The sequence below is a fragment of the Musa acuminata genome, chromosome BXJ2-1 (assembly GCF_036884655.1).
Source record: "Musa acuminata AAA Group cultivar baxijiao chromosome BXJ2-1, Cavendish_Baxijiao_AAA, whole genome shotgun sequence".
Lineage (NCBI taxonomy): Eukaryota > Viridiplantae > Streptophyta > Magnoliopsida > Zingiberales > Musaceae > Musa > Musa acuminata.
In genome coordinates this window covers 25,089,296-25,104,718 of record NC_088338.1, presented here as the reverse complement: position 1 = coordinate 25,104,718, position 15,423 = coordinate 25,089,296, and the positions used below count along the sequence as shown (strand labels likewise).

The following is a 15,423-nucleotide window of genomic DNA, read 5'->3' as shown; positions in this document are numbered from 1 at the left end:
AATAACAAATATGCTCCAATACCCATAAGAAGGCTATGGTTGAACCATATATCAGTCTATATTCGGATGGAACAGATTTCATATGAAACAGGGCTCCCAACACAGAGTTACCTCTGATTTGGTAACATAAGGTCAAAATCACAATCACTGGTTTGCAGACTTTATAGGATCGGATTCAACAGACGATAGGGTGAGCAATTGAACTCCAAAATTTTCAAACTATATGTCAAAAGAGAGAAATTCAAGTCTAGTTTCAAATAAAATCAGTTTAGTACAAGTCAGAATTTTCAACAGGGAGTTATAGGCGTTTTAGTATCGAAAGGTCAGAAATCTTGAACTCTGTTTTACAGCGTCTATAGGCTCTTTTGAAACAAATTTTTGGGTAAGTATTCGGTGTCTAAAATCTACAAAATCAGTGTCAAAAGAAAGATATACGAGTCTAATTTCAAACAAAAATAGTTCCTGCCTGAATTCTCATTCTATACTAAAACTTAGGGCTGAAACAGTGCTTAGGGGTCAGTTTACCGAAAACTTTCAGAATCCATAGTTCTATGTCCAAAGAGAAACATATCAGTTTCTAAATAAAAATCTTCCAATTTATTTTGAATCAAAATAAAAACAGAGTCAAATACTGCTGTAGGATGGGGTTAGAACACTTGCCTTTGCAAATTTTGACCCGAAGTAACAAGATTAAAGCAAAAACCCTAAAAGCCCCAAATTTTCTTTCTCTTCTCCTTCTTCTTCTTCTTCTTCTTCTTCTTCTTCTTTTCTTTCCCTGATCACCCACGAGCTGCCTCCTCTGCTTCCTTAAGAACGAAGGCAGAGAGGCTTAAGCGGTGGAATTTGTCATTTGGTGCATTTTGCAGTTTAGTCCTTGTTTTTATCATATTCACGATTAGGTCCTTAGGGTTTACATATAGGTCCTCAGATTCTTTTTTTTTCTTTTTTTTGAACAGATCTCCCAAATCTTACAAATAGGTTACCTCTAATTCATACTCTATTTCTTTTGTCAATTAAAATAGATGCTTACATTATCACCAAAAATTTATACGAACTTTCGGAAATGAGGGGTGTTACATCACCCATCCTAGTACTACTCTGGCCCAAGCACGCTTAACTTCGAAGTTTTGATGGGATCCGGTGATTTAGTGCTGGCATTATCGCACCCGTTTCGCGTGCTTCGTCCCTCGCCTATGTGCACGTCGCGGTCGGCGTATCAACGTCCGGAGCCTCTTGCTCGTCACGAAACATTCGGCGCTTTCTCGAACGTTCACGAAATCCCTATTGCAAGCTCTCACCGAGCCCTAGCCCGACGACTTCGTATCGGTCACGGCAAGCGCGTGCCGAAACCATCGGCACTTTCGAGAACGATCTCGGAATCGCTATTGCGACCCCAATCCGGAAAGCTCTCTCCGAGCCCCTCGATACTGACTGCGTAGCGGTCACAGCAAATTTTCAGCCCCAAAACAATCGTCTCGGAGCTCTACGGGAGATGTTTCGAATCCCGGGATGCAAAAAGGAGTGCAACACGAGGACTTCCCGGGGGGTCACCCATCCTAGTACTACTCTGGCCCAAGCACGCTTAACTTCGGAGTTTTGATGGGATCCGGTGATTTAGTGCTGCATTATCGCACCCGTTTCGCGTGCTTCGTCCCTCGCCTATGTGCACATCGCGGTCGGCGTATCAACGTCCGGAGCCTCTTGCCCGTCACGAAACCGTCGGCGCTTTCTCGAACGTTCACGAAATCCCTATTGCAAGCTCTCTCTAAGCCCTAGCCCGACGACTGCGTATCGGTCACGGCAAGCGCGTGCCGAAATCATCGGCACTTTATAGAACGATCTCGAAATCGCTATTGCGACCGCAATCCGGAAAGCTCTCTCCGAGCCCCTCGATACTGACTGCGTAGCGGTCACAACAAATTTCCAGCCCCAAAACAATCGTCTCGGAGCTCTACGGGAGATGTTTCGAATCCCGGGATGCAAAAAGGAGTGCAACACGAGGACTTCCCAAGGGGTCACCCATCGTAGTACTACTATGCCCCAAGCACGCTTAACTTCGGAGTTTTGATGGGATCCGGTGATTTAGTGCTGGCATTATAGCACCTGTTTCGCGTGCTTCGTCCCTCGCCTATGTGCACGTCACGGTCGGCGTATCAACGTCCAGAGCCTCTTGCCCGTCACGAAACCGTCGGCGCTTTCTCGAACGTTCACGAAATCCCTATTGCAAGCTCTCTCCGAGCCCTAGCCCGATGACTGCGTATCGGTCACGGCAAGCGCGTGCCGAAACCATCGGCACTTTCTAGAACGATCTAGGAATCGCTATTGCGACCCCAATCCGGAAAGCTCTCTTTGAGCCCCTCGATACTGACTGCGTAGCGGTCAAAGCAAATTTCCAGCCCCAAAACAAACGTCTCGGAGCTCTACGGGAGATGTTTCGTATCCCGGGATGCAAAAAGGAGTGCAACACGAGGACTTCCCAAGGGGTCACCCATCGTAGTACTACTATGGCCGAAGCACGCTAAACTTCGGTGTTTTGATGGGATCCGGTGATTTAGTGCTGCCATTATCGCACCCGTTTCGCGAGCTTCGTCCCTCGCCTATGTGCACGTCGCGGTCGGCGCATCAACGTCCGGAGCCTCTTGCCCGTCACGAAACCGTCGTCGCTTTCTCGAACGTTCACGAAATCCCTATTGCAAGCTCTCTCCGAGCCCTAGCCCGACGACTGCGTATCGGTCACGGCAAGCGCGTGCCGAAACCATCGGCACTTTCTATAACGATCTAGGAATCCTTATTGCTACCCCAATTCGGAAAGCTCTCTCCGAGCCCCTCGATACTGACTGCGTAGCGGTCAAAGCAAATTTCCAGCCCCAAAACAATCGTCTCGGAGCTCTACGGGAGATGTTTCGAATCCCAGGATGCGAAAAGGAGTGCAACACGAGGACTTCCCAGGGGGTCACCCATCCTAGTACTACTCTGGCCCAAGCACGCTTAACTTCGAAGTTTTGATGGGATCCTGTGATTTAGTGCTGGCATTATCGCACCCGTTTCGCGTGCTTCGTCACTCGCCTATGTGCACGTCGCGGTCGGCGTATCAACGTCCGGAGCCTCTTGCCCGTCACGAAACCGTCGGCGCTTTCTCGAACGTTCACGAAATCCCTATTGCAAGCTCTCACCGAGCCCTAGCCCGACGACTTCGTATCGGTCACGGCAAACGCGTGCCGAAACCATCGGCACTTTCGAGAACGATCTTGGAATCGCTATTGCGACCCCAATCCGGAAAGCTCTCTCCGAGCCCCTCGATACTGACTGCATAGCGGTCACAGCAAATTTCCAGCCCCAAAACAATCGTCTCGGAGCTCTACGGGAGATGTTTCGTATCACGGGATGCAAAAAGGAGTGCAACACGAGGACTTCCCAGGGGGTCACCCATCGTAGTACTACTCTGGCCCAAGCACGCTTAACTTCGGAGTTTTGATGGGATCCGGTGATTTAGTGCTGCATTATCGCACCCGTTTCGCGTGCTTCGTCCCTCGCCTATGTGCACGTCGCGGTCAGCGTATCAACGTCCGGAGCCTCTTGCCCGTCACGAAACCGTCGGCGCTTTCTCGAACGTTCACGAAATCCCTATTGCAAGCTCTCTCTAAGCCCTTGCCCGACGACTCCGTATCGGTCACGGCAAGCGCGTGCCGAAATCATCGGCACTTTATAGAACGATCTCGAAATCGCTATTGCGACCGCAATCCGGAAAGTTCTCTCCGAGCCCCTCGATACTGACTGCGTAGCGGTCACAGCAAATTTCCAGCCCCAAAACAATCATCTCGGAGCTCTACGGGCAATGTTTCGAATCCCGGGATGCAAAAAGGAGTGCAACACGAGGACTTCCCAAGGGGTCACACATCGTAGTACTACTATGGCCCAAGCACACTTAACTTCGGAGTTTTGATGGGATCCGGTGATTTAGTGCTGGCATTATCGCACCTGTTTCGCGTGCTTCGTCCCTCGCCTATGTGCACGTCACGGTCGGCGTATCAACGTCCGGAGCCTCTTGCCCATCACGAAACCGTCGGCGCTTTCTCGAACGTTCACGAAATCCCTATTGCAAGCTCTCTCCGATCCCTAGCCCGATGACTGCGTATCGGTCACGGCAAGCGCGTGCCGAAACCATCGGCACTTTCTAGAACGATCTAGGAATCGCTATTGCGACCCGAATCCGGAAAGCTCTCTTTGAGCCCCTCGATACTGACTGCGTAGCGGTCAAAGCAAATTTCCAGCCCCAAAACAAACGTCTCGGAGCTCTACGGGAGATGTTTCATATCCCGGGATGCAAAAAGGAGTGCAACACGAGGACTTCCCAAGGGGTCACCCATTGTAGTACTACTATGGCCGAAGCACGCTAAACTTCGATGTTTTGATGGGATTCGGTGATTTAGTGCTGCCATTATCGCACCCGTTTCGCGAGCTTCGTCCCTCGCCTATGTGCACGTCGCGGTCGGCGCATCAACGTCCGGAGCCTCTTGCCCGTCACGAAACCGTCGTCGCTTTCTCGAACGTTCACGAAATCCCTATTGCAAGCTCTCTCCAAGCCCTAGCCCGACGACTGCGTATCGGTCACGGCAAGCGCGTGCCGAAACCATCGGCACTTTCTAGAACGATCTCGGAATCGCTATTGCGACCCCAATCCGGAAAGCTCTCTCCGAGCCCCTCGATACTGACTGCGTAGCGGTCACAGCAAATTTCCAGCCCCAAAACAATCGTCTCGGAGCTCTACGGGAGATGTTTCGTATCCCGGGATGCAAAAAGGAGTGCAACACGAGGACTTCCCAGGGGGTCACCCATCGTAGTACTACTCTGGCCTAAGCACGCTTAACTTCGGAGTTTTGATTGGATCCGGTGATTTAGTGCTGGCATTATCGCACCCGTTTCGCGTGCTTCGTCCCTCGCCTATGTGCACGTCGCGGTCGGCGTATCAACGTCCGGAGCCTCTTGCCCGTCACGAAACCGTCGGCGCTTTCTCGAACGTTCACGAAATCCATATTGCAAGCTCTCTCCGAGCCCTAGCCCGACGACTGCGTATCGGTCACGGCAAGCGCGTGCCGAAACCATCGGCACTTTCGAGAACGATCTCGGAATCGCTATTGCGACCCCAATCCGGAAAGCTCTCTCCGAGCCCCTCGATACTGATCGCGTAGCGGTTACAGCAAATTTCCAGCCCCGAAACAATCGTCTCGGAGCTCTACGGGAGATGTTTCGTATCACGGGATGCAAAAAGGAGTGCAACACGAGGACTTCCCAGGGGGTCACCCATCCTTGTACTACTCTGGCCCAAGCACGCTTAACTTCGGAGTTTTGATGGGATCCGGTGATTTAGTGCTGGCATTATCGCACCCGTTTCGCGTGCTTCGTCCCTCGCCTATGTGCACGTCGCGGTCGGCGAATCAACGTCCGGAGCCTCTTGCCCATCACGAAACCGTCGGCGCTTTCTCAAACGTTCACGAAATCCCTATTGCAAGCTCTCTCTAAGCCCTAGCACGACGACTGCGTATCGGTCACGGCAAGCGTGTGCCGAAATCATCGGCGCTTTATAGAACGATCTCGGAATCGCTATTGCGACCCCAATCCGGAATGCTCTCTCCGAGCCCCTCGATACTGACAGCGTAGCGGTCACAGCAAATTTCCAGCCCCAAAACAATCGTCTCGGAGCTCTACGGGAGATGTTTCGAATCCCGGGATGCAAAAAGTAGTGCAACACGAGGACTTCCCAGGGGATCACCCATCCTAGTACTACTCTGGCCCAAGCACGCTTAACTTCGGTGTTTTGATGGGATCCGGTGATTCAGTGCTGCCATTATCGCACCCGTTTCGCGAGCTTCGTCCCTCGCCTATGTGCACGTCGCGGTCGGCGCATCAACGTCCGGAGCCTCGTGCCCGTCACGAAACCGTCGTCGCTTTCTCGAACGTTCACGAAATCCCTATTGCAAGCTCTCTCCGAGCCCTAGCCCGACGACTGTGTATCGGTCACGGCAAGCGCGTGCCGAAACCATCGGCACTTTCTATAACGATCTACGAATCGCTATTGCGACCCCAATTCGGAAAACTCTCTCCGAGCCCCTCGATACTGACTGCATAGCGGTCACAGCAAATTTCCAGCCCCAAAACAAGCGTCTCGGAGCTCTACGGGAGATGTTTCGTATCACGGGATGCAAAAAGGAGTGCAACACGAGGACTTCCCAGGGGGTCACCCATCGTAGTACTACTCTGGCACAAGCTCGCTTAACTTCGGAGTTTTGATGGGATCCGGTGATTTAGTGCTGCATTATCGCACCCGTTTCGCGTGCTTCGTCCCTCGCCTATGTGCACGTCGCGGTCGGCGTATCAACGTCCGGAGCCCCTTGCCCGTCACGAAACCGTCGGCGCTTTCTCGAACGTTCACGAAATCCCTATTGCAAGCTCTCTCTTAGCCCTAGCCCGACGACTGCATATCGGTCACGGCAAGCGCGTGCCGAAATCATCGGCACTTTATAGAACGATCTCGAAATCGCTATTGCGGCCGCAATCCGGAAAGCTCTCTCCGAGCCCCTCGATACTGACTGCGTAGCGGTCACAGCAAATTTCCAGCCCCAAAACAATCGTCTCGGAGCTCTACGGGAGATGTTTCGAATCCCGGGATGCAAAAAGGAGTGCAACACGAGGACTTCCCAGGGGGTCACCCGTCCTAGTACTACTCTGGCCCAAGCACGCTTAACTTCGGAGTTTTGATGGGATCCGGTGATTTAGTGCTGGCATTATCGCACCCGTTTCGCGTGCTTCGTCCCTCGCCTATGTGCACGTCGCGGTCGGCGTATCAACGTCCGGAGCCTCTTGCTAGTCACGAAACCGTCGGCGCTTTCTCAAACGTTCACGAAATCCCTATTGCAAGCTCTCTCTAAGCCCTAGCCCGACGACTGCGTATCGGTCACGGCAAGCGCGTGCCGAAATCATCGGCACTTTATAGAACGATCTCGGAATAGCTATTGCGACCCCAATCCGGAAAGCTCTCTCCGAGCCCCTCGATACTGACTGCGTAGCGGTCACAGCAAATTTCCAGCCCCAAAACAATCGTCTCGGAGCTCTACTGGAGATGTTTCGAATCCCGGGATGCAAAAAGTAGTGCAATACGAGGACTTGCCAGGGGGTCACCCATCCTAGTACTACTCTGGCCCAAGCACGCTTAACTTCGGTGTTTTGATGGGATCCGGTGATTTAGTGCTGCCATTATCGCACCCGTTTCGCGAGCTTCGTCCCTCGCCTATGTGCACGTCGCGGTCGGCGCATCAACGTCCGAAGCCTCTTGCCCGTCACGAAACCGTCGTCGCTTTCTCGAACGTTCACGAAATCCCTATTGCAAGCTCTCTCCGAGCCCTAGCCCGACGACTGCGTATCGGTCACGGCAAGCGCGTGCCGAAACCATCGGCACTTTCTAGAACGATCTAGGAATCGCTATTGCCACCCCAATCCGGAAAGCTCTCTTTGAGCCCCTCGATACTGACTGCGTAGCGGTCAAAGCAAATTTCCAGCCCCAAAACAAACGTTTCGGAGCTCTACAGGAGATGTTTCGTATCCCGGGATGCAAAAAGGAGTGCAACACGAGGACTTCCCAAGGGGTCACCCATTGTAGTACTACTATGGCCGAAGCACGCTAAACTTCGGTGTTTTGATGGGATTCGGTGATTTAGTGCTGCCATTATCGCACCCGTTTCGCGAGCTTCGTCCCTCGCCTATGTGCACGTCGCGGTCGGCGCATCAACGTCCGGAGCCTCTTGCCCGTCACGAAACCGTCGTCGCTTTCTCGAACGTTCACGAAATCCCTATTGCAAGCTCTCTCCGAGCCCTAGCCCGACGATTGCGTATCGGTCACGGCAAGCGCGTGCCGAAACCATCGGCACTTTCTAGAACGATCTCGGAATCGCTATTGCGACCCCAATCCGGAAAGCTCTCTCCGAGCCCCTCGATACTGATTGCGTAGCGGTCACAGCAAATTTCCAGCCCCAAAACAATCGTCTCGGAGCTCTACGGGAGATGTTTCGTATCCCGGGATGCAAAAAGGAATGCAACACGAGGACTTCCCAGGGGGTCACCCATCGTAGTACTACTCTGGCCTAAGCACGCTTAACTTCGGAGTTTTGATGGGATCCGGTGATTTAGTGCTGGCATTATCGCACCCGTTTCGCGTGCTTCGTCCCTCGCCTATGTGCACGTCGCGGTCGGCGTATCAACGTCCGGAGCCTCTTGCCCGTCACGAAACCGTCGGCGCTTTCTCGAACGTTCACGAAATCCATATTGCAAGCTCTCTCCGAGCCCTAGCCCGACGACTGCGTATCGGTCACGGCAAGCGCGTGCCGAAACCATCGGCACTTTCGAGAACGATCTCGGAATCGCTATTGCGACCCCAATCCGGAAAGCTCTCTCCGAGCCCCTCGATACTGATCGCGTAGCGGTTACAGCAAATTTCCAGCCCCGAAACAATCGTCTCGGAGCTCTACGGGAGATATTTCGTATCACGGGATGCAAAAAGGAGTGCAACACGAGGACTTCCCAGGGGGTCACCCATCCTTGTACTACTCTGGCCCAAGCACGCTTAACTTCGGAGTTTTGATGGGCTCCGGTGATTTAGTGCTGCCAATATCGCACCCGTTTCGCGAGCTTCGTCCCTCGCCTATGTGCACGTCGCGGTCGGCGCATCAACGTTCGAAGCCTCTTGCCCGTCACGAAACCGTCGTCGCTTTCTCGAACGTTCACGAAATCCCTATTGCAAGCTCTCTCCGAGCCCTAGCCCGACGACTGCGTATCGGTCACGGCAAGCGCGTGCCGAAACCATCGGCACTTTCTAGAACGATCTAGGAATCGCTATTGCCACCCCAATCCGGAAAGCTCTCTTTGAGCCCCTCGATACTGACTGCGTAGCGGTCAAAGCAAATTTCCAGCCCCAAAACAAACGTCTCGGAGCTCTACAGGAGATGTTTCGTATCCCGGGATGCAAAAAGGAGTGCAACACGAGGACTTCCCAAGGGGTCACCCATTGTAGTACTACTATGGACGAAGCACGCTAAACTTCGGTGTTTTGATGGGATTCGGTGATTTAGTGCTGCCATTATCGCACCCGTTTCGCGAGCTTCGCCCCTCGCCTATGTGCACGTCGCGGTCGGCGCATCAACGTCCGGAGCCTCTTGCCCGTCACGAAACCGTCGTCGCTTTCTTGAACGTTCACGAAATCCCTATTGCAAGCTCTCTCCGAGCCATAGCCCGACGACTGCGTATCGGTCACGGCAAGCGCGTGCCGAAACCATCGGCACTTTCTAGAACGATCTCGGAATCGCTATTGCGACCCCAATCCGGAAAGCTCTCTCCGAGCCCCTCGATACTGACTGCGTAGCGGTCACAGCAAATTTCCAGCCCCAAAACATTCGTCTCGGAGCTCTACGGGAGATGTTTCGTATCCCGGGATGCAAAAAGGAGTGCAACACGAGGACTTCCCAGGGGGTCACTCATCGTAGTACTACTCTGGCCTAAGCACGCTTAACTTAGGAGTTTTGATTGGATCCGGTGATTTAGTGCCGGCATTATCGCACCCGTTTCGCGTGCTTCGTCCCTCGCCTATGTGCACGTCGCGGTCGACGTATCAACGTCCGGAGCCTCTTGCCCGTCATGAAACCGTCGGCGCTTTCTCGAACGTTCACGAAATCCATATTGCAAGCTCTCTCCGAGCCCTAGCCCGACGACTGCGTATCGGTCACGGCAAGCGCGTGCCGAAACCATCGGCACTTTCGAGAACGATCTCGGAATCGCTATTGCGACCCCAATCCGGAAAGCTCTCTCCGAGCCCCTCGATACTGATCGCGTAGCGGTTACAGCAAATTTCCAGCCCCGAAACAATCGTCTCGGAGCTCTACGGGAGATGTTTCGTATCACGGGATGCAAAAAGGAGTGCAACACGAGGACTTCCCAGGGGGTCACCCATCCTTGTACTACTCTGGCCCAAGCACGCTTAACTTCGGAGTTTTGATGGGATCCGGTGATTTAGTGCTGGCATTATCGCACCCGTTTCGCGTGCTTCGTCCCTCGCCTATGTGCACGTCGCAGTCGGCGAATCAACTTCCGGAGCCTCTTGCCGGTCACGAAACCGTCGGCGCTTTCTCAAACGTTCACGAAATCTCTATTGCAAGCTCTCTCTGAGCCCTAGCCCGACGACTGCGTATCGGTCACGGCAAGCGCGTCCCGAAACCATCGGCACTTTCTAGAACGATCTCGGAATCGCTATTGCGACCCCAATCCGGAAAGCTCTCTCCGAGCCCCTCGATACTGACTGCGTAGCGGCACAGCAAATTTCCAGCCCCAAAACAATCGTCTCGGAGCTCTACGGGAGATGTTTCGTATCTCGGGATGCAAAAAGGAGTGCAACACGAGGACTTCCCAGGGGTCACCCATCCTTGTACTACTATGGCCCAAGCATGCTTAACTTCGGAGTTTTGATGGGATCCGGGGATTTAGTGCTGGCATTATCGCACCCGTTTCGCGTGCTTCGTCCCTCGCCTATGTGCACGTCGCAGTCGGCGCATCAACGTCCGGAGCCTCTTGCCCGTCACGAAACCGTCGGTGCTTTCTCGAACTGTCTCGAAATCCCTATTGCAAGCTCTCTCCGAGCCCTAGCCCGACGACTGCGTATCGGTCACGGCAAGCGCGTGCAGAAACCATCGGCACTTTCTAGAACGAACTCGGAATCGCTATTGCGACCCCAATCCGGAAAGCTCTCTCCGAGCCCCTCGATACTGACAGTGTAGCGGTCACAGCAAATTTCCAGCCCCAAAACAATCGTCTCGGAGCACTACGGGAGTTGTTTCGTATCTCGGGATGCAAAACGGAGCGCAACACGAGGACTTCCCAGGGGGTCACCGATCCTAGTACTACTCTGGCCCAAGCACGCTTAACTTCGGAGTTTTGATGGGATCCGGGGATTTAGTGCTGGCATTATCGCACCCGTTTCGCGTGCTTCGTCCCTCGCCTATGTGCACGTCGCAGTCGGCGCATCAACGTCCGGAGCCTCTTGTCCGTCACGAAACCGTCGGCGCTTTCCCGAACTATCTCGAAATCCCTATTGCAACCTCTCTCCGAGCCCTAGCCCGACGACTGCGTATCGGACACGGCAAGCGCGTGCAGAAACCATCGGCACTTTCTAGAACGAACTCGGAATCGCTATTGCGACCCCAATCCGGAAAGCTCTCTCTGAGCCCCTCGATACTGACTGCGTAGCGGTCACAGCAAATTTCCAGCCCCAAAACAATCGTCTCGGAGCTCTACGGGAGTTGTTTCGTATCTCGGGATGCAAAAAGGAGTGCAACATGAGGACTTCCCAGGGGTTACCCATCGTAGTACTACTCTGGCCCAAGCACGCTTAACTTCGGAGTTTTGATGGGATCCGGGGATTTAGTGCGGGCATTATCGCACCCGTTTCGCGTGCTTCGTCCCTCGCCTATGTGCACGTCGCAGTCGGCGCATCAACGTCCGGAGCCTCTTGCCCGTCACGAAACCGTCGGCGCTTTCTCGAACGGTCTCGAAATCCCTATTGCAAGCTCTCTCCGAGCCCTAGCCCGACGACTGCGTATCGGTCACGGCAAGCGCGTGCAGAAACCATCGGCACTATCTAGAACGAACTCGGAATCGCTATTGCGACCCCAATCCGGAAAGCTCTCTCGGAGCCCCTCGATACTGACTGCGTAGCGGTCACAACAAATTTCCAGCCCCAAAACAATCGTCTCGGAGCTCTACGGGAGATGTTTCGTATCTTGGGATGCAAAAAGGAGTGCAACACGAGGACTTCCCAGGGGTCACCCATCCTTGTACTACTCTGGCCCAAGCATGCTTAACTTCGGAGTTTTGATAGGATCCGGGGATTTAGTGCTGGCATTATCGCACCCATTTCGCGTGCTTCGTCCCTCGCCTATGTGCACGTCGCAGTCGGCGCATCAACGTCCGGAGCCTTTTGCCCGTTGCGAAACCGTCGTAGCTTTCTCGAACGGTCTCGAAATCCCTATTGCAAGCTCTCTCCGAGCCCTAGCCCGATGACTGCGTATCGGTCACGGCAAGCGCGTGCAGAAACCATCGGAACTTTCTAGAATGAACTCGGAATCGCTATTGCGACCCCAATCCGTAAAGCTCTCTCGGAGCCCCTCGATACTGACTGCGTAGCGGTCACAGCAAATTTCCAGCCCCAAAACAATCGTCTCGGAGCTCTACGGGAGATGTTTCGTATCCCGGGATGCAAAAAGGAGTGCAACACGAGGACTTCCCAGGGGGTCACCCATCCTAGTACTACTTTGGCCCAAGCACGCTTAACTTCGGAGTTTTGATGGGATCTGGTGATTTAGTGCTGCCATTATCGCACCCGTTTCGCGAGCTTCGTCCCTCGACTATGTGCACGTCGCGGTCAGCGCATCAACGTCCGGAGCCTCTTGCCCGTCGCGAAACCGTCGTCGCTTTCTCGAACGTTCACGAAATCCCTATTGCAAGCTCTCTCCGAGCCCTAGCCCGACGACTGCGTATCGGTCACGGCAAGCGCGTGCCGAAACCATCGGCACTTTCTAGAACGATCTCGGAATCGCTATTGCGACCCCAATCCGGAAAGCTCTCTCGGAGCCCCTCGATACTGACTGCGTAGCGGTCACAGCAAATTTCCAGCCCCAAAACAATCGTCTCGGAGCTCTACGGGAGATGTTCCGTATCCCGGGATGCAGAAAGGAGTGCAACAAGAGGACTTCCCAGGGGGTCACCCATCGTAGTACTACTCTGGCCCAAGCACGCTAAACTTCGGTGTTTTGATGGGATCCGGTGATTTAGTGCTGCCATTATCGCACCCATTTCGCGAGCTTCGTCCCTCGCCAATGTGCACGTCGCGGTCGGCGCATCAACATCCGGAGCCTCTTGCCCGTCACGAAACCATCGTCGCTTTCTCAAACGTTCACGAAATCCCTATTGCAAGCTCTCTCCGAGCCCTAGCCCGACGACTGCGTATCGGTCACGGCATGCGCGTGCCGAAACCATCGGCACTTTCTAGAATGATCTAGGAATCGCTATTGCGACCCCAATCCGGAAAGCTCTCTTTGAGCCCCACGATACTGACTGCGTAGCGGTCAAAGCAAATTTCCAGCCCCAAAACAAACGTCTCGGAGCTCTACGGGAGATATATCGTATCCCGGGATGCAAAAAGGAGTGCAACACGATGACTTCGCAAGGGGTCACCCATCGTAGTACTACTCTGGCCCAAGCACGCTAAACTTCGGTGTTTTGATGGGATCCGGTGATTTAGTGCAGCCATTATCGCACCCGTTTCCCGAGCTTCGTCCCTCGCCTATGTGCACGTCGCGGTCGGCGCATCAACGTCCGGAGCCTCTTGCCCGTCGCGAAACCGTCGTCGCTTTCTCGAACGTTCACGAAATCCCTATTGCAAGCTCTCTCCGAGCCCTAGCCCGACGACTGCGTATCGGTCACGGCAAGCGCGTGCCGATACCATCGGCACTTTCTAGAACGATCTCGGAATCGCTATTGCGACCCCAATCCGGAAAGCTCTCTCGGAGCCCCTCGATACTGACTGCGTAGCGGTCACAACAAATTTCCAGCCCCAAAACAATCGTCTCGGAGCTCTACGGGAGATGTTTCGTATCTTGGGATGCAAAAAGGAGTGCAACACGAGGACTTCCCAGGGGTCACCCATCCTTGTACTACTCTGGCCCAAGCATGCTTAACTTCGGAGTTTTGATAGGATCCGGGGATTTAGTGCTGGCATTATCGCACCCATTTCGCGTGCTTCGTCCCTCGCCTATGTGCACGTCGCAGTCGGCGCATCAACGTCCGGAGCCTTTTGCCCGTTGCGAAACCGTCGTCGCTTTCTCGAACGGTCTCGAAATCCCTATTGCAAGCTCTCTCCGAGCCCTAGCCCGATGACTGCGTATCGGTCACGGCCAGCGCGTGCAGAAACCATCGGCACTTTCTAGAACGAACTCGGAATCTCTATTGCGACCCCAATCCGTAAAGCTCTCTCGGAGCCCCTCGATACTGACTGCGTAGCGGTCACAGCAAATTTCCAGCCCCAAAACAATCGTCTCGGAGCTCTACGGGAGATGTTTCGTATCCCGGGATGCAAAAAGGAGTGCAACACGAGGACTTCCCAGGGGGTCACCCATCCTAGTACTACTCTGGCCCAAGCACGCTTAACTTCGGAGTTTTGATGGGATCTGGTGATTTAGTGCTGCCATTATCGCACCCGTTTCGCGAGCTTCGTCCCTCGCCTATGTGCACGTCGCGGTCAGCGCATCAACGTCCGGAGCCTCTTGCCCGTCGCGAAACCGTCGTCGCTTTCTCGAACGTTCACGAAATCCCTATTGCAAGCTCTCTCCGAGCCCTAGCTCGACGACTGCGTATCGGTCACGGCAAGCGCGTGCCGAAACCATCGGCACTTTCTAGAACGATCTCGGAATCGCTATTGCGACCCCAATCCGGAAAGCTCTCTCGGAGCCCCTCGATACTGACTGCATAGCGGTCACAGCAAATTTCCAGCCCCAAAACAATCGTCTCGGAGCTCTACGGGAGATGTTCCGTATCCCGGGATGCAGAAAGGAGTGCAACAAGAGGACTTCCCAGGGGGTCACCCATCGTAGTACTACTCTGGCCCAAGCACGCTAAACTTCGGTGTTTTGATGGGATCCGGTGATTTAGTGCTGCCATTATCGCACCCATTTCGCGAGCTTCGTCCCTCGCCAATGTGCACGTCGCGGTCGGCGCATCAACATCCGGAGCCTCTTGCCCGTCACGAAACCATCGTCGCTTTCTCAAACGTTCACGAAATCCCTATTGCAAGCTCTCTCCGAACCCTAGCCCGACGACTGCGTATCGGTCACGGCATGCGCGTGCCGAAACCATCGGCACTTTCTAGAATGATCTAGGAATCGCTATTGCGACCCCAATCCGGAAAGCTCTCTTTGAGCCCCACGATACTGACTGCGTAGCGGTCAAAGCAAATTTCCAGCCCCAAAACAAACGTCTCGGAGCTCTACGGGAGATGTATCGTATCCCGGGATGCAAAAAGGAGTGCAACACGAGGACTTCGCAAGGGGTCACCCATCGTAGTACTACTCTGGCCCAAGCACGCTAAACTTCGGTGTTTTGATGGGATCCGGTGATTTAGTGCAGCCATTATCGCACCCGTTTCCCGAGCTTCGTCCCTCGCCTATGTGCACGTCGCGATCGGCGCATCAACGTCCGGAGCCTCTTGCCCGTCGCGAAACCGTCGTCGCTTTCTCGAACGTTCACGAAATCCCTATTGCAAGCTCTCTCCGAGCCCTAGCCCGACGACTGCGTATCGGTCACGGCAAGCGCGTGCCGAAACCATCGGCACTT

At 54.0% G+C, this 15,423-nt stretch overlaps 11 non-coding genes and 17 pseudogenes across 11 annotated transcripts; all 28 read right to left on the bottom strand.

Moving 5' to 3' along the window:
• Positions 1-1,518: 1,518 nt before the first annotated feature.
• On the bottom strand, positions 1,519-1,636 carry LOC135601100 (5S ribosomal RNA). The gene has a single exon (XR_010483404.1). It is a non-coding gene; the product is annotated as a 5S ribosomal RNA (ribosomal RNA).
• A 350-nt stretch (positions 1,637-1,986) lies between these two features.
• On the bottom strand, positions 1,987-2,105 carry LOC135603356 (5S ribosomal RNA; annotated as a pseudogene).
• Positions 2,106-2,455: 350 nt separating this feature from the next.
• Positions 2,456-2,574, bottom strand: LOC135599249 (5S ribosomal RNA; annotated as a pseudogene).
• Positions 2,575-2,924: 350 nt separating this feature from the next.
• On the bottom strand, positions 2,925-3,043 carry LOC135600403 (5S ribosomal RNA). The gene has a single exon (XR_010482725.1). It is a non-coding gene; the product is annotated as a 5S ribosomal RNA (ribosomal RNA).
• A 350-nt stretch (positions 3,044-3,393) lies between these two features.
• LOC135601018 (5S ribosomal RNA) lies at positions 3,394-3,511 on the bottom strand. Its single transcript, XR_010483324.1, has one exon. It is a non-coding gene; the product is annotated as a 5S ribosomal RNA (ribosomal RNA).
• Positions 3,512-3,861: 350 nt separating this feature from the next.
• On the bottom strand, positions 3,862-3,980 carry LOC135603020 (5S ribosomal RNA; annotated as a pseudogene).
• A 350-nt stretch (positions 3,981-4,330) lies between these two features.
• Positions 4,331-4,449, bottom strand: LOC135599458 (5S ribosomal RNA; annotated as a pseudogene).
• A 350-nt stretch (positions 4,450-4,799) lies between these two features.
• On the bottom strand, positions 4,800-4,918 carry LOC135600980 (5S ribosomal RNA). Its single transcript, XR_010483287.1, has one exon. It is a non-coding gene; the product is annotated as a 5S ribosomal RNA (ribosomal RNA).
• A 350-nt stretch (positions 4,919-5,268) lies between these two features.
• Positions 5,269-5,387, bottom strand: LOC135599621 (5S ribosomal RNA). Its single transcript, XR_010481968.1, has one exon. It is a non-coding gene; the product is annotated as a 5S ribosomal RNA (ribosomal RNA).
• A 350-nt stretch (positions 5,388-5,737) lies between these two features.
• On the bottom strand, positions 5,738-5,856 carry LOC135602984 (5S ribosomal RNA; annotated as a pseudogene).
• Positions 5,857-6,206: 350 nt separating this feature from the next.
• Positions 6,207-6,324, bottom strand: LOC135601847 (5S ribosomal RNA; annotated as a pseudogene).
• A 350-nt stretch (positions 6,325-6,674) lies between these two features.
• Positions 6,675-6,793, bottom strand: LOC135604148 (5S ribosomal RNA). The gene has a single exon (XR_010484198.1). It is a non-coding gene; the product is annotated as a 5S ribosomal RNA (ribosomal RNA).
• A 350-nt stretch (positions 6,794-7,143) lies between these two features.
• On the bottom strand, positions 7,144-7,262 carry LOC135603672 (5S ribosomal RNA; annotated as a pseudogene).
• An 819-nt stretch (positions 7,263-8,081) lies between these two features.
• LOC135600236 (5S ribosomal RNA) lies at positions 8,082-8,200 on the bottom strand. Its single transcript, XR_010482562.1, has one exon. It is a non-coding gene; the product is annotated as a 5S ribosomal RNA (ribosomal RNA).
• Positions 8,201-8,550: 350 nt separating this feature from the next.
• On the bottom strand, positions 8,551-8,669 carry LOC135602698 (5S ribosomal RNA; annotated as a pseudogene).
• Positions 8,670-9,488: 819 nt separating this feature from the next.
• Positions 9,489-9,607, bottom strand: LOC135603655 (5S ribosomal RNA; annotated as a pseudogene).
• Positions 9,608-9,957: 350 nt separating this feature from the next.
• LOC135599620 (5S ribosomal RNA) lies at positions 9,958-10,076 on the bottom strand. The gene has a single exon (XR_010481967.1). It is a non-coding gene; the product is annotated as a 5S ribosomal RNA (ribosomal RNA).
• A 349-nt stretch (positions 10,077-10,425) lies between these two features.
• LOC135603800 (5S ribosomal RNA) lies at positions 10,426-10,543 on the bottom strand (annotated as a pseudogene).
• Positions 10,544-10,893: 350 nt separating this feature from the next.
• LOC135601329 (5S ribosomal RNA) lies at positions 10,894-11,012 on the bottom strand. Its single transcript, XR_010483624.1, has one exon. It is a non-coding gene; the product is annotated as a 5S ribosomal RNA (ribosomal RNA).
• A 350-nt stretch (positions 11,013-11,362) lies between these two features.
• Positions 11,363-11,480, bottom strand: LOC135603041 (5S ribosomal RNA; annotated as a pseudogene).
• Positions 11,481-11,830: 350 nt separating this feature from the next.
• Positions 11,831-11,948, bottom strand: LOC135603490 (5S ribosomal RNA; annotated as a pseudogene).
• Positions 11,949-12,298: 350 nt separating this feature from the next.
• Positions 12,299-12,417, bottom strand: LOC135601584 (5S ribosomal RNA). The gene has a single exon (XR_010483874.1). It is a non-coding gene; the product is annotated as a 5S ribosomal RNA (ribosomal RNA).
• A 350-nt stretch (positions 12,418-12,767) lies between these two features.
• On the bottom strand, positions 12,768-12,886 carry LOC135604074 (5S ribosomal RNA; annotated as a pseudogene).
• A 350-nt stretch (positions 12,887-13,236) lies between these two features.
• Positions 13,237-13,355, bottom strand: LOC135604507 (5S ribosomal RNA; annotated as a pseudogene).
• Positions 13,356-13,705: 350 nt separating this feature from the next.
• LOC135603489 (5S ribosomal RNA) lies at positions 13,706-13,823 on the bottom strand (annotated as a pseudogene).
• A 350-nt stretch (positions 13,824-14,173) lies between these two features.
• Positions 14,174-14,292, bottom strand: LOC135600505 (5S ribosomal RNA). Its single transcript, XR_010482826.1, has one exon. It is a non-coding gene; the product is annotated as a 5S ribosomal RNA (ribosomal RNA).
• A 350-nt stretch (positions 14,293-14,642) lies between these two features.
• Positions 14,643-14,761, bottom strand: LOC135604073 (5S ribosomal RNA; annotated as a pseudogene).
• Positions 14,762-15,111: 350 nt separating this feature from the next.
• LOC135603826 (5S ribosomal RNA) lies at positions 15,112-15,230 on the bottom strand (annotated as a pseudogene).
• Positions 15,231-15,423: the final 193 nt, after the last annotated feature.